The sequence below is a fragment of the Myodes glareolus genome, chromosome 5 (assembly GCF_982192425.1).
Source record: "Myodes glareolus chromosome 5, mMyoGla1.1, whole genome shotgun sequence".
Lineage (NCBI taxonomy): Eukaryota > Metazoa > Chordata > Mammalia > Rodentia > Cricetidae > Myodes > Myodes glareolus.
In genome coordinates, this window is record NC_142030.1 from 4,803,231 (window position 1) to 4,816,745 (window position 13,515).

The 13,515-nt window shown below is 46.3% G+C and overlaps 1 long non-coding RNA gene across 1 annotated transcript in view; it reads left to right on the plus strand.

Moving 5' to 3' along the window:
- Positions 1–10,356, plus strand: part of LOC146894798 (uncharacterized) — a 50,658-nt gene extending 40,302 nt beyond the window's left edge. Inside the window, exons 2-3 of the long non-coding RNA XR_015737789.1 lie at positions 7,988–8,062; positions 9,815–10,356. This is a non-coding gene — a long non-coding RNA (uncharacterized LOC146894798). The remainder of the gene's footprint in view (positions 1–7,987; positions 8,063–9,814) is intronic.
- Positions 10,357–13,515: the final 3,159 nt, after the last annotated feature.

Consider the following 13,515-nt stretch of genomic DNA (forward strand, 5'->3'; position numbering starts at 1 on the left):
TTCTTGTTCACAGTGGTGGCCACAACTCAGTGTCAGCCACCTGGGACTTCCTGTGTCCTGGACTCCTAAGTCATCTTTTGTGTGTGTTCTGTCTCTCCTCTCTCTCCCCCTTCCTCTGTTCCTCCCTCTCTCACATGCATACACACACTTACATATGTGTGAACGTGCATCCACTTAACATACAGTTTAAACATATTGTGTGGACTGTAAACTAGATCACATCCATTTGAGATTCACAGTAAACTGAGCGGGACCTACGGCAAGGAGTTCCCACTCCCCTGACCCACAAGTGCCGGGCATCCCCTGCTGTCAGCATCAGCACCAGAATGGGATATTTGCTACCGTGAGGGAAGCATCACACCACTAGCATGCAGAGTCTGTACTTGACCCCAGTGTACCTCTGCTGTCCCACTTTCTGTGGGTTCGGACAGATGTAACACATGCAGGAGCCAGTAAAGCACAACATAAAATGTGACCATCCCCCAAACCCTCCATCTTTGGCTGTTCATTCTTCTCTCCTCCTAACCCTTAGAAACCTCTCATCTCTTTACTCTCCAGATTCATCTTCTCTAGAATGTCATACAGTTAACAGCATATCATGTAGCCCATTCGGTGTGATGCATTTCACTTATTCATATGCAACTGTTACTCCGTGTATCTTCATGGTTGGATAGTTCCTTCTTCATTGCGGAGTAATGTTCAGCTGTCAGGATATACCACCATGTGTCCACTCGCCTACTGAAGGACATCACGGTTACTTCTGAGTGTTGGCAGTTATGAAGGGAACTGCTGCAAACAGCCACAGGAGGGTCATGGTACAGACATGAATTTTCAACCTACTGGGGAAGCCCCAAGGTTTCCTAGATGCCTAGACCCAAATAATCACACAGAAGCTATATTAATTATGACACTGCTTGACCTATTAGCTCAGGCTTCTTATTAACTAACTCTTACATCTTAAATTAACCCATTTCTATTAATCTGTGTATAGGCATGAGGCTGTGACTTACTAATAAGGGTCCGGCATCTGTCTCTTACAGCTGCTACATGATGTCTCTTTGACTCTGCCTACTCTCTGTCTATATCTCTTCCAGTCTAGTTATATTCTACCCTGCTATAGGTCAAAGAAGCTTTTTTATTAACCAATGGTAATAAAACATATTCATAGTATACAGAGGGATAGGAGTGCCAGGCATTTTAAATTAACCACTCTACAAGGCATGCACGCAGCATGGGTGATGGCTCCCCATGGCTGTGGAGGTGGGCTCGTCTCCCCTCATCCTTTCCCCATATCCTCTAGTTCTTCCCAGAGACCAAGGGGCTATGTGCAATTAGGGTAGAACTCCATACAACCGGCCGGGAGCAGTGGCTGGGTACCCAGTACCTGTGTGCGGATCCCATGACACTCCCCACTCACTTCTTCCGAGAGGAAATTCAACTGACAGCAAATCCAACTGAGATGATCTTTGGCAAGCAGGCTTGGATGGACTCCTGAAGATGCTAACTGTTTGGCTTGGAGGACAGCCCTGTACGATACTATGAAATTGCAACCCAACATGTTTCAAGGACAGTATCCCTAGAAAGTCTTGCTAGGTCCTTTAAATGTAAAGAAAGCACAATTTGGAATGCAGCAACTGTGAGCTAGATCCAGAGTGGGAACCCTAGAGGACGTTGGGAGGCTGGGGGCAGATACGCTGTGACATTGTACAGGCTTTGGAGTTCTGTGAGCTCTGAGGATCGCGTGCTCGTTTCGGTGTTGCTGTTCTCATTACTGCTCTCCAATAGAAGCCCGAGAACTGGCGTCGAGGAGAGGGATTTCTTCTTTTTCTTTCGATAAAGTTGAGCGGCTGTGCTGGGCCCTATGAAGTGTGGTTGCCCCTAAGTGTGTGTGGTAGGATAAAGAAGAGCTAGTTTGGAGTTTACGTAAACTCATTTCATTTGACTCTACCTAAAAACAACTCATGCGCTCTGTGCAAGAGCTTGCTCCTCTTGACCTGGTTCCCCTGCTCCGTTTCCTTTATCCCTTCATGCAGAAATATGTGGGACACCTGATTATGAGGTTTTTCACCATGGTGGCCAGGATGGGGGACAATACTGTGTGTTTCAGTTTTCTCCTCTGCCACTGTAGGAAGCCTTTTGGTTGGTGACGTTACGATGCCATCAGAGGGGGACTAGGACATTTGAAGCCTTGTTATTGCAGGATCCAACCCACAACTCAGCTTTCGTTTCCGGATTAGCTCTACTGTTCTCATCTGGGTTTTAACTGAGATTTTGAGAAAAGAGTAAGCCTTGTGAAACCTTCCCTCCCTCCTCACTCTGGCCCAGAATATGTGAGGGGAGAGCAGAGCTGTCTGGGAGGGGCAGGGAAATTTCTAGAGAATAGCCGAACCCTGTGTTTACTTGGTAATTTCATTTTTATAAATCTCTTGATGAAAAGTGGAGAGAAATCAAATGACAGTATCAACAATAAACTACTCTTGTGTCCGCTAAGTCACCAGCCAAGGGTTGTCGCTCTGTGTTTGCTACCATATACAATTTAGAGAGTTAGGAACAAGGGCTGTGAGGCTTCCACAGAGGGATCCCGTCAGTCCAGGGAACTGAGAAAAAAATCTCCATTAGTGGATGACACTTTGGGGGACAGTGAGATAGCTCAGTAGGCCAGTGTGCTTTCTGCCGTGCTTGGTGACCTGAGTTAGCTCTCCAGACCCCCATGATGGGAGGAGAGAACCGAGTCTTGCAAGTTTTCCTCTGATCTTTACATATCTGTCAAGGCATGAACACATGCCTCACACACACAAACTGAATAAATAAACGTAATGAAATATTTTTTAAAAGAAGGCTGGTATTTCAAATATAAAGAAATGGAGTAGCTCATCTTTGGGGCTCACCCTCACTGTATATGAATGCTACTTACTTCCTGTCATCTAAACCTGTAACAAAGCTCTTTCTAACCCTAGGCAAGAAGACTATGAATGCACAAGCCCAGAATTACGCTTATGTGATAAACGCTGGACTGCCCCAGGAGAACATGGTTTTCTGGCTTCAGGTTTAGAAGTTTGCCTAAGGATCACTAAAAGAATAGGTCAAATACCACCAAACACATTAGACAGATAGAAGGACAGCCATCAGGTTGCTCTCTTCACCATGAGCCACGATGGAGAGTGGGCTTTGGGGTTGCCCAGGCGCAGGACCTTTATCCTCTCAATGGTGCCAGGATGGGAGATCACCCAGAGGCAGCAGATGCTGCTCGCTGCTGCTCTGGATGCATTTGGTCCAGATCTGAGGGGCCAGGGATGGAGTTCAGGTTTAATCAGGGGAAATAGGATGCAGATTGAGACATTCCCCAGGCCTTAACCCTGGGAGCAGGAGGATTGCTATGGGTCTCTGTGGGGGAAGGGCAACATGTGAATTTATCTTCAGAGGAGGTGTGGCAACAGAAGTACCCGGATGAGAATATCACAGTCAGCACCCAGATGGCACCGTCCTCGCCTGGGCCACACGCTTTCTGGGCTTTGCTTTAGCTGCCTCCTCAACGCTCCTCCACGCAGGGTGAGGAAGCTGCAGGATCGGGACATGTCCCTGCTCTGGGATGCAGCCTCACCACCTGCACTTTCCAGGTCACACTCCGAGCCCAGGAGGTCAGAAGTCCCTGTGTCTATAGCGCTGGCTTTGCCTCTATCCTGGACTAGGTCTGCAGAGGCACAGGAGCTGCTCTTGTGTCCACATGAGTCCCAGCTTGCTCAGGTAGCTGTAGGTGGAGGATGCGTTTGGAGCTTGGGTGTCTTGGCTGGAGTGTTGGCATGTGATGTAGGATGCGGCTAAGAGGAAAGGGGAGAGATAGGAAGGGATTAAAGGGAGGAGAGGGAAGGGATGAGGAGGAGGGAAAGTGGAGAGGAGGAGAGGGGAGCAGTGGGCTCTGGTGGGATTCATTCCCTCCAAACCTCCAAGTCTTTCCACAGAATGCTAAGGAGTTTTAAAATTATCATTGTGCAGCAGCCTCTCCAGGTTGAGAGAAGATGGATTCATTAGCTATGAGGACAAACAATGTCATCTCTGTCATTAACTTCATAGGCTCACCAGAGAATGTGTCCCCCATGTGTGCTCTGTTCCAATATCAGTGGTGGTCATTAGACAGTGCTGAGGATGGCCCTTTAGAAGTGTCAAGGGGCAAAGAAGAAGGCAGCCAAGGCATGGTCGTCTCTTTCCACTGAGCCAGCCAGATTTGCTCTGGCCAAAGTGTACTGGAAATCCCAACAAGTCATTCTGAGCTCAGTGGCCTTTCCTCTGTGTGTTTGCAGAGATTTAGCACAGGTGTCAATCATTTTGTGACTTGTATATGAGACGTATGATGTTCATGGTCCCTGCTTCCTCCAGCTCTCAGACAGAAGTGAGGGTTTTAGACGGGTGAATGACAAGATCTCTCCATTTGCGGCTTCCTATGTTGCATACAAATACCATATCCACACATCACACACACACACACACACACACCACATACTATACATATTCCATACATGCACACACATGAATGACACACACATGTACATGTACCACACATCACACACACGTATCATACACAACACACATACACATATTCATTATACATAAACATACATCTATGCATATACACACATCATACACACCATAAATGTGCTCACCCATGTAAACATTCTATACACACATCATATTACATCACACATAACACTCATATATGCACAATACATACACACTCACATTATATACACCACAAAGATGCACCAGTACACTCATATGCACTATACACATTGCACAAGCAAACATATAAGCATGCACATATACAAGCGGGCACTCACATACACCAGTATGCACAGACACACAAGCACACACACACACACACACACAAGCACACATGCACGTACACACACACACACGAGAACACACTCACACAAGCATACACATTAACACAAGCATGCATGCGTGCACACACACACAAGCACACACACACACACACACACACACACACACACACTTGGGGGAGCGTCTCTTCCTCCTTGTCTCACTTGGTTGGCTCTAGCAGGTTTTTCTTCCACCTGCCTGCATCCTCTGCAGATGGGCTTTTCAAGAGTTCCTGTGCTCATCTTTGCAGATAACAAGAGTTGGCAGATGTTTTTTAATTAAAGAAATTCAGGTTATGAAAAAGATGTCATGGGTAGAGAGAGAAAGGGAACCTGCCAGCCGCAAGCCCCTGCTCACATCCACTTAGCCCCAGCTTGCGGCATCTGCCTCCAGATTCTACAGAATGCCACTCTCTGGAGTGGAGGGGAGTGGGGAGCAGATGTGGGTATTCGGATGCTGCCAGCTCCTGATTGTCTACCATTTGGGGTGTGGGGTGTGGGGCTAAAATGTGGGTGAGCTCCATTGTGGAGAACACAAGCAGCACTGTAGCCAGATGTCTGACATGCTTCTTTGACAAAGCACCCCACGGAGCTCTGCAGGACTCAGGGGTTCCTCCTGATATTTCCCCTTTCTTTTTGGCCAAGGACAGCAAGGATAAGACAAAGGTTGAACATCGTGAATCCAAATCTAAAATTCAAAATGGTCCAGAATCTGTTTCTCTCTGGGCTTTGATGTGACTCAAGTGGGAAGTCCTACCCTTGACCTCACGTGACAGGCAGTAATCACGCAGTGGGGACACTAAAATACCATGTGGAGTGACATCCAGGCCACACGTATAAGATGCACATGGAGGGTAGATTAATTTTGTGTTCATATTTGGGGACCATCCCTAAGACCCTGTTTGATTATATGTGTGCACATAATTTAGGCTGAAGTCACTGGTGTCTGAGGCACTTCTGGTTCCAGACATTTTCCGTTAGGGATGCTCAAGCTGTACCAAGGAAAGAGGAGCAAACAGCCTCCGTCCAGCATGCTGACCGACGGGTCAACCAAACCGACCACTGCTGTCTGGTGACTTCTTCTTGACTCTGCTCTTTGCACAGTGTTTCCCTGATCTGCCTCCCACCCGATCTGTGACAAAGCAAGGCCCCACGGCTTGCTGAGTGCCCCTGTTTCTCAGAACCTATAGAGCATCTCTTGACCTTGCTCATTAAAATGGGCATTGAACACTCTTCTTCAACTCCCTCCTGTGTTAGAATCTTTCTTTTTGTGTGTATGTTCATGTGTGAGGAGATACATGTGAGCATGTGTGAACCTGTATGCAGAGATCCAAGGTCAGCTTTGGTTGTTATTCCTTAGGCACTATTCACCTTATTATTCTTAATTTTGAGACAGGAGCTTGCTAATTTGGCAAGGCTGGCTGGCCAGTGAGTCCCAGAGACCTGTCTGTCCCTGCAACCCTCAGCATTGGGCTCTGCTCATTAAATTCGGGTTCTTACGACTGAGCTATTCCCACCACTGCTGTTAGGGGTCTATTCTATATGCCTGATAAAAATATAAAGACATAAGTATAGAGAGATCCCAGTTAGGTAAAATCAATGTACACACGAGCAGATTAACAAACGTTGGGGGTGGTAGGCTTTGTATACCATGAGATAATGTCTTACCTAAATAACTTTGGATTACAAAATCTGGAGATTCCATGGGTCCAGCAAATAATCTGTTGTCCTTGGGGCTAGTGGACAACAGTCCTTGTCTTAGCTCCCAGGAATTCATTGTTGTAGCTGGACATTTGGACCAGTACTGCCTGATGATGTAACAGAAATGCCTTCCAGGTGTAATGTGCATGTTTCTCTAGAGTCCACATCAAGAAGTGAAAAAGCCAGGTGCAGTCGATTTTAATAATATATTTTAGCCCAATAGTCTAAAACGTTCACTATGTCAACATCTAGTTAACATAAAAACTTCTAAAGCAATGCTTTAGATACATGGTGGGGTCTTTGTCATTCGTTTTCTTGCTAAGACTTTCACTTCCAGCCTGTGTTTTGTGCCAGGTCTGGGGTTTGACTTCCGCTTCCTCAGAAGTGGCTTGCACTGTTTCACGGACACTGGCAGAGCAGATGGAGCTCTCGGGACAGAGATACAGGATCCTTGTTACTCAGAGCACAGAAGGCCACATGAATGCCAACTTCTGTCTCTGTCCCCCTATTCTCTGCAGTGGATGGGGCTGCAGGATGTCCTCAGAGGCGCCTCTGCCGGCACGCACCTTCACTGTGCTGCGGAGGGTTTTGCAGGTGTAGCGCCTGCAGTCTTCGTGAGCCTGAATGGGGGATTTAAGCAGGGGAAGCTGATACAATCATCTGGCCTCTTTAAATACCAGTCTGAGGGTCAGAGGTAAAGAAGTCCGACTAAAATCACAGCAGAAAAGGTGGAAGGGTGTATGCTTGCAAACCCAGTTCCAGGGAGGTAGAAATAGAAGATTCCCGGGGCTCCCAGCCAGGCGGTCTAGCCAAATCGGTGAGCTCCAGGCCAATGCAAAACTGTCTCAAAGAGTGTATCCCTAAGAATGATGCCCAATGCTATTTTCTGGCCTCCACACTCTTGAGTAACCCACACTCACGTGTGCACCTGCTCACGCACTCTCTATCTCTCAGTGAGGATTTGATAGAAAGAAAGTCTACATTATTGGCTTCTACATGGCGGGGGCCCTGTGGGCTCTGTGAGCTAAGAAAACAGCCTGCTGAGAGCCAGAGAGGAAAACGGGGGCATCGGTTCCATATCCACCCAGAGCAACCTGAGTGTGCTTGGAAGGAGAGTCCCACCCCTGAGAACACATCTGTTCATTCGCTAGCTGCAGCTTCTCAGACCTGAGCAGAGAACTCAGAGTAGCTACTGTTTTAAACTATTAGTGAGCTAGTGATTGGTTTCTCTGTAATACAAAATGAACACAACCCTCAAATCTTAGGGAGAGTGAGGTAGAAGGCCCAGACAGATGCAGTGTGCGACGTGGGTTTGTGTCATGAAGGGAGCAGACATGGAACTTGGTAATCCATCCTAACAAAGCAAAAAGTAACTAGTTTGTCTCTCAGGTGATGTTATCTTTCCCCTACAGTTGCTCGTGGGGAATCCTTGGAAACACTCCAGGAACGAAGCAGTTTAGGGCCTGGGATCAGACATCCACCAAGAGGTGAATGGGTAAAGAAAATGCAGTGGGAAGACACAGTGGGGTTTGCCTAGCTTCGAGAGAAACAGAATGATGACCTTTACAGAGAAATGGTTGAGCTGGAGGTGGCTGTGTTAAGCAGATAAGTCAGAAGCAGAGACAGACACCAGACACTTTCTCTCATATGTGGGATGTGGGTTTGAGTACATGGTAGGGCATGGAACCAGAAAAGGCACCGAGACAGGGGATAGAGCATTCTAAAAGGCCAGGAAACAGGGGAGTGTGGCAGAATACAAATGGAGACCCAAAACGAGGCCATTTGGGGCCTGGGGGGATCAGAGATGGGGATGGTGGGGCAGAGTGGGAGGGTAGATGAGAAGGAAGTTTAATGACATGCTTGTATGAAAATGCCACAATGTCATCCGTGACTTTGCATATTAACTTAAAAAATAAAACAGATGTGTCATCCAGAATTGGGCTGCGTGTTTTCAAGGCGTGTCAGTTACCTGTTTGGATTTTTAGGCCGTTTTTGATCTGCACCATTATGAAATGAAAGATCACAAAACATTTAAACTGCTGCCATTTTTCCAATATTGTCATCGTTTAATTACCCTTAGCTTGTATATTTCAGACTTGTCATTATTTTAGATCATTTTTAATTCATATTGTTCTGCTCATTCATATTTGTTTTCTTGTCATTGACTTGAAATTTTATCAATTCTGCTGGTTATCACATTAATATTTATTTTCTTGTCATTGACTTGCAATTTTATCAATTCTGGTAATCACATTTTTTTACATTTTATTTCTATTGTTTTAATGTTCTTTTCAAAAAGAAGTACTTTAGTGGTTTTTGCATTGAGAGTTTCCTTGTGATAAATTTTCAGTTTGATGGTGTGAAAAATCCAAGCTTACCTACATGTTACATATTTTCTTCTCTGAGTTCTTTATGATTATAAAGCCCCTCATTTTTAGTCACCATTGTACCTGCACTCTTGAGTGACAGGTTAACTGGGTATAAAAGTCTAGGTTCATGGGTTCATTGTCACCATTGTACCTTCACTCTTGAGTGACAGGTTGACTGGGTATAAAAGTCTAGGTTCATGGGTTCATTGTCACCATTGTACCTTCACTCTTGAGTGACAGGTTGACTGGGTATAAAAGTCTAGGTTCATGGGTGCATTGTCACCATTGTGCCTACACTCTTGAGTGGCAGGTTGACTGGGTATAGATGTTTAAGTTCTGCCCCCCCCCCAAAGGAGTTTTAAGATACCTATACCTAACCCTGAAACCCTCTTCTCTTGGTTTGTGACCTGACCTCTGTAGACTGAGCTTCTCCGCACCTTAGGCTCAGCCGATAGAGAGTACTAGAGAGACTCCGCGAGGCTGGGGCAGGACGCAGGAAGAAGGAGCCCTTTCCTTTTGTTGTTGGGGCACATTTTCTCGTTCATCTGTGACTCCTTCCAGTCAGCTTCTCCATGGCTGTGTTAGAGCATGGATCTCAACAAGCCTGGCTCAGCAGTGGCCAGTTGGTCACCACATCAGCAGGCACTCTGTTGTCATGGCAACCATGGCTTCTCCTCTGTGGTCTGCATCTCACTGCTGACGGCCTCCCACCCACCTCTGAGATTCTGATTTCCTCTCCAGTTCACTGTCCTCTCCGCCCAACAGGCAGTGCGTTCTCAACTGCCGCTCGTTTGTTTGCCCATTTGCTGGCCGGCCACCTTCTGTTAGTTAATTATTTATTACATTAGAAATTTTCTATCTGTCTTACAGGTTTGCCTTCAATTTCTTGATTGGACTCTGACTGATGAAATATTATTCTGCTGCTTGCCTTCTGGGATATTTTATTGCTGAACAAAAGTGTGCTATCAGCAAAAGACCCAACAGACACTACACTGAAGAAGATATATAACGGACTTTAAGTTTATGAGAACGTATTTGGCGATGTTGGTTATCAGGGATGTGCAAATTTAAACCACAATGAAGTGTCACTACACATCCACCTGAACCAAGGCATCCAGGAGGAAGTGCAGTGACAGAGATTTCTTTGAGAAGTATACACACAGAGAGATGTAAACACGTGTGCATGCACACACACACACACACACACACACACACACACACGCTCGCACAACCCCCAAATAAAATAACAACAACCTAAAATAAATGGTTAATGAATAAATCTATGTATAGATAGATGGAGAACTATATTGTTAAGCAAATACTAGATTATTATGGTCTGGTTGTCATAGGTATTTGTCATAAAGTTTTATCACTTCTGCTCTGTCATTAAAGATTTTATATTGAAATGTTAAAAAAAAGTTGCTGGCATTCTAATAGTTTTTTTTTTAAAGTAATCTGTTTTCTCCCTGATTTTAATTGTTTGTGTGTATATTTGTTTGTTCATGTGTCTGTATATAAGTCTGTGCTTTCATTTGTACGAGTACTTGCATGTGTATTTATGTATGTATATGTTTGTTTGTGTTTTTCGTATGTGTGTGTATATGTGTCTATGTGTTTGTGCATGCACGTGTGTATATATGCATGTGTGTGTCTGTATATGTGTAGTATGTGTGTATCTATGTGTGTGTTTGTACATGTGTATGTATGTGTGCGTTCTGCAATTTCACAGTCTCAAGTTAAAGTACAAGTTTACTTCTTGTGCTCAGCTCAGGACTCACAGGCTGGTGTCCAAATTTAGACTCCATTTCTTTGAAGATTGCTCTTCTTCTCCTTTTCTGGATTTCTCCCTAGATCTGTGTGGAAAGGCCTCATTTCACTGTTCTCTTATCTCATCTGTATCCGTATTTCTCTATCCACAGCGTGGTCACCCTCCCTCGAATGTCACAGTTTGCTTGGTCCAGATCCTTCGCCGTTGTGCCCACCTGTCACTTTCCTGGCTCTTCCCAGCCATGCCAGGACCGTTGGTGTTGGTGAGTCTAAGATGATCATTACCCAGAAACCCTTTCCTGTGGGCATCATGGGGGTATTGTTCGAACACTACTTTGCATCTTAATCTTGGTAGCTTATGTGGGCATTCCTGGGATGGCTCCTGCAGCCTGTCAGCTCCTGCTCACTGTGGACTGCTTCTTCATGAATTTGAAGAGTCCTGTATGCAGAGTGGGCATTGTCTGAGAAACTTTTGCAGATTGAGAAAAGTTCTGCGCTTCTAGAGAAGATTTTATTTGTCTCCACCAAGCCTACTGGATCAGGTAGGCCCTGATCACTTTTCTTATTTTTTTTATTGTTTTTATTGAGCTATACATTTTCCTCTGCTCCCCTCCCTTCCTCCCCTCTCCCCTTCTGTCCTCTCCCATGGCTCCACACTCCCAATTTTGTCTTTTTCTTCTTCCTGTGTAGAACCATATATGTCTCTCTTAGTGTCCGCTTAGTTGTCTGGGTTGTCTGGTATAACATGGAAAGAAAGAAAGCATATTCAACCAATGGTGCTGGCACAAATGATCACTTTCACATTAATTTTTTAATCACGCATGCAGAATAACAGAGCTCAAACTCCTGTGAAGGCACGCTGGCTTTCAAGAGTTACAGTGGGGGTAGGGGCCATCTCCTTCTCTGCAGCCTCGCATGAGGCAGCTCGCTCTGAGCTGGCTTCTGAGTGCAAACTCAGGACTCTGAGTGTTTGTGGAGGGCAAGGGAGGCTCGAGGCACATCAGGAGGACATTTGCGCCCAAGCCCTTGCATGACCAGATCCAGCAGCCCTCCCTCCAGCAGCTGTGGCGACAGCTTGGGGTTTCTGTTTTGAGTCCCTGGAAATTTCTCTGTCTTATAACCCCAGTTATTACTTTTCAAAGACTCTTCAGTATAATCTATTCAGCATTTTCTAGGTGTTTCATATTGGGAGTGTCTTCAAGCAATCTGATTGTCTGTGGTACCGGAAATGAAAGCCAGCTTAGCCGTTTCACACAGATTATTTTTATCATCCCTTCATAACAATCCAAGGAGAGATGGTTGACTTTTGCAGGCACTCAGGCTTAGAACTCTTAGCTGCCTCTCTGAGTCTTATAAGCCTGTGAACGTGGAGTCCCCCAGTGTCTGCCTGATTCTTAAGGCTAGGCTTTGCCCTCTGTGTCACAAGGGCACTGAGTGGCACTCTGGGCTGGGAGGTTATTCCAAGTGGGAGTCACTGATGTTAGTGAGTATCAAGGAAACAATGTCACACCGAGATGTGTTTCCATCTTCTCATCCTCCCTATGGAAGAAGGTCTAGAGTCCTCTTGATAAGAAGTAGGTGCCTTTGAATTTCTCCTACTGAGTTTCATCCACCATGTGGACTGGCCGGTGTGTGGGGGGAGGGTATGTCTGATGTGTGGGATGGCTCTCATGTGCCCCTCGGCTGCCTGATAAGAACACTCAGTTTCTGAGCTGTAGGATCCCTTTGTCTCCTGTTTTGTTTTGCCGCCCACTGTTTTATTGAAGTTCTTTGCCATTGTTTGCAGCTAGGAGAAGAGAAAAGCCAGCTCTCTGATAGTGATGCTGCTTGCCCACCACTGCCTTGGTTTGCTGGGATGGGGGCTTTCCTGGGACCTGGATGCTCAGTTCTGGAGATAGGGGAATGCTGGGCCAGCCAGCACAGACACTTTGGGGTTTGGCTAGCCAGTCTCTGGTGTCCAGATTTCCCCAGAGATGAAAGGAGAGGAGTTTCTGGTGGGAGGAGGTTATGGAGGATAGAAGACTCACTTTCGGGGACATGTGGGATGAAATAAAGCTGACCAGGTAGTTCCCAGCTGCTACTACTTATGTCCCAAAGGGAGATGGATCGGTCAAAAGGACAGCATCTGAGCAACACGGGAAGGGAACTAAGATTTATGGAGTACGTTGTTCTGTACCAGGTGCTTGGTTAAAGTCACAGTCAATATGATGTCATTCAGCCTGACTAACTCCATGAGACAGACGTTAGGACAGCTCAGGAGACCGGAGCTCTGCACAGTCCACAGCACGGCTTTGTACCTACTGATGCTCAGCCTCAGACCCGGTGGGTTGCGCTGGTGCTGGGGATGTTTCTAGCTGTCTGTGTTGAGACTGAGCACTGCTCCTCAGCACTGTACAACTGTGGGCCAGGGAGGGAAAAGGGACAGGGAGGGGTTGCAAACTGTCCCAGGCCTTGCAAACACTGTTACTAAAAGGAAGGAGCTGATGTGACCACTGCTCCAGAGGCCGGAGAGCTCCAGGGAAGTGGCTGCCGGATTCAAGTTGTTTAGCTTCTCACAACCTATGTCTACCAGTGTGTGTGTGTGTGTGTGTGTGTGTGTGTGTGTGTGTGTGTGTGTGTCTGTGCACACCCAGCCTGGAGAAGCAGTCTTCCTATACTTTCGGCTCTGCTGTCCAGAGTTCCCTGTAGTTCCAGGGCCTTTGCAGTTTGGTCTGAGGCCACGAGCGTGGCTTATCATCTGCCCACCTGCTCATCTCCTGAGAACCGGCTCCCCCATCACCTGCCTGTCACACTGGAAAGGCTGT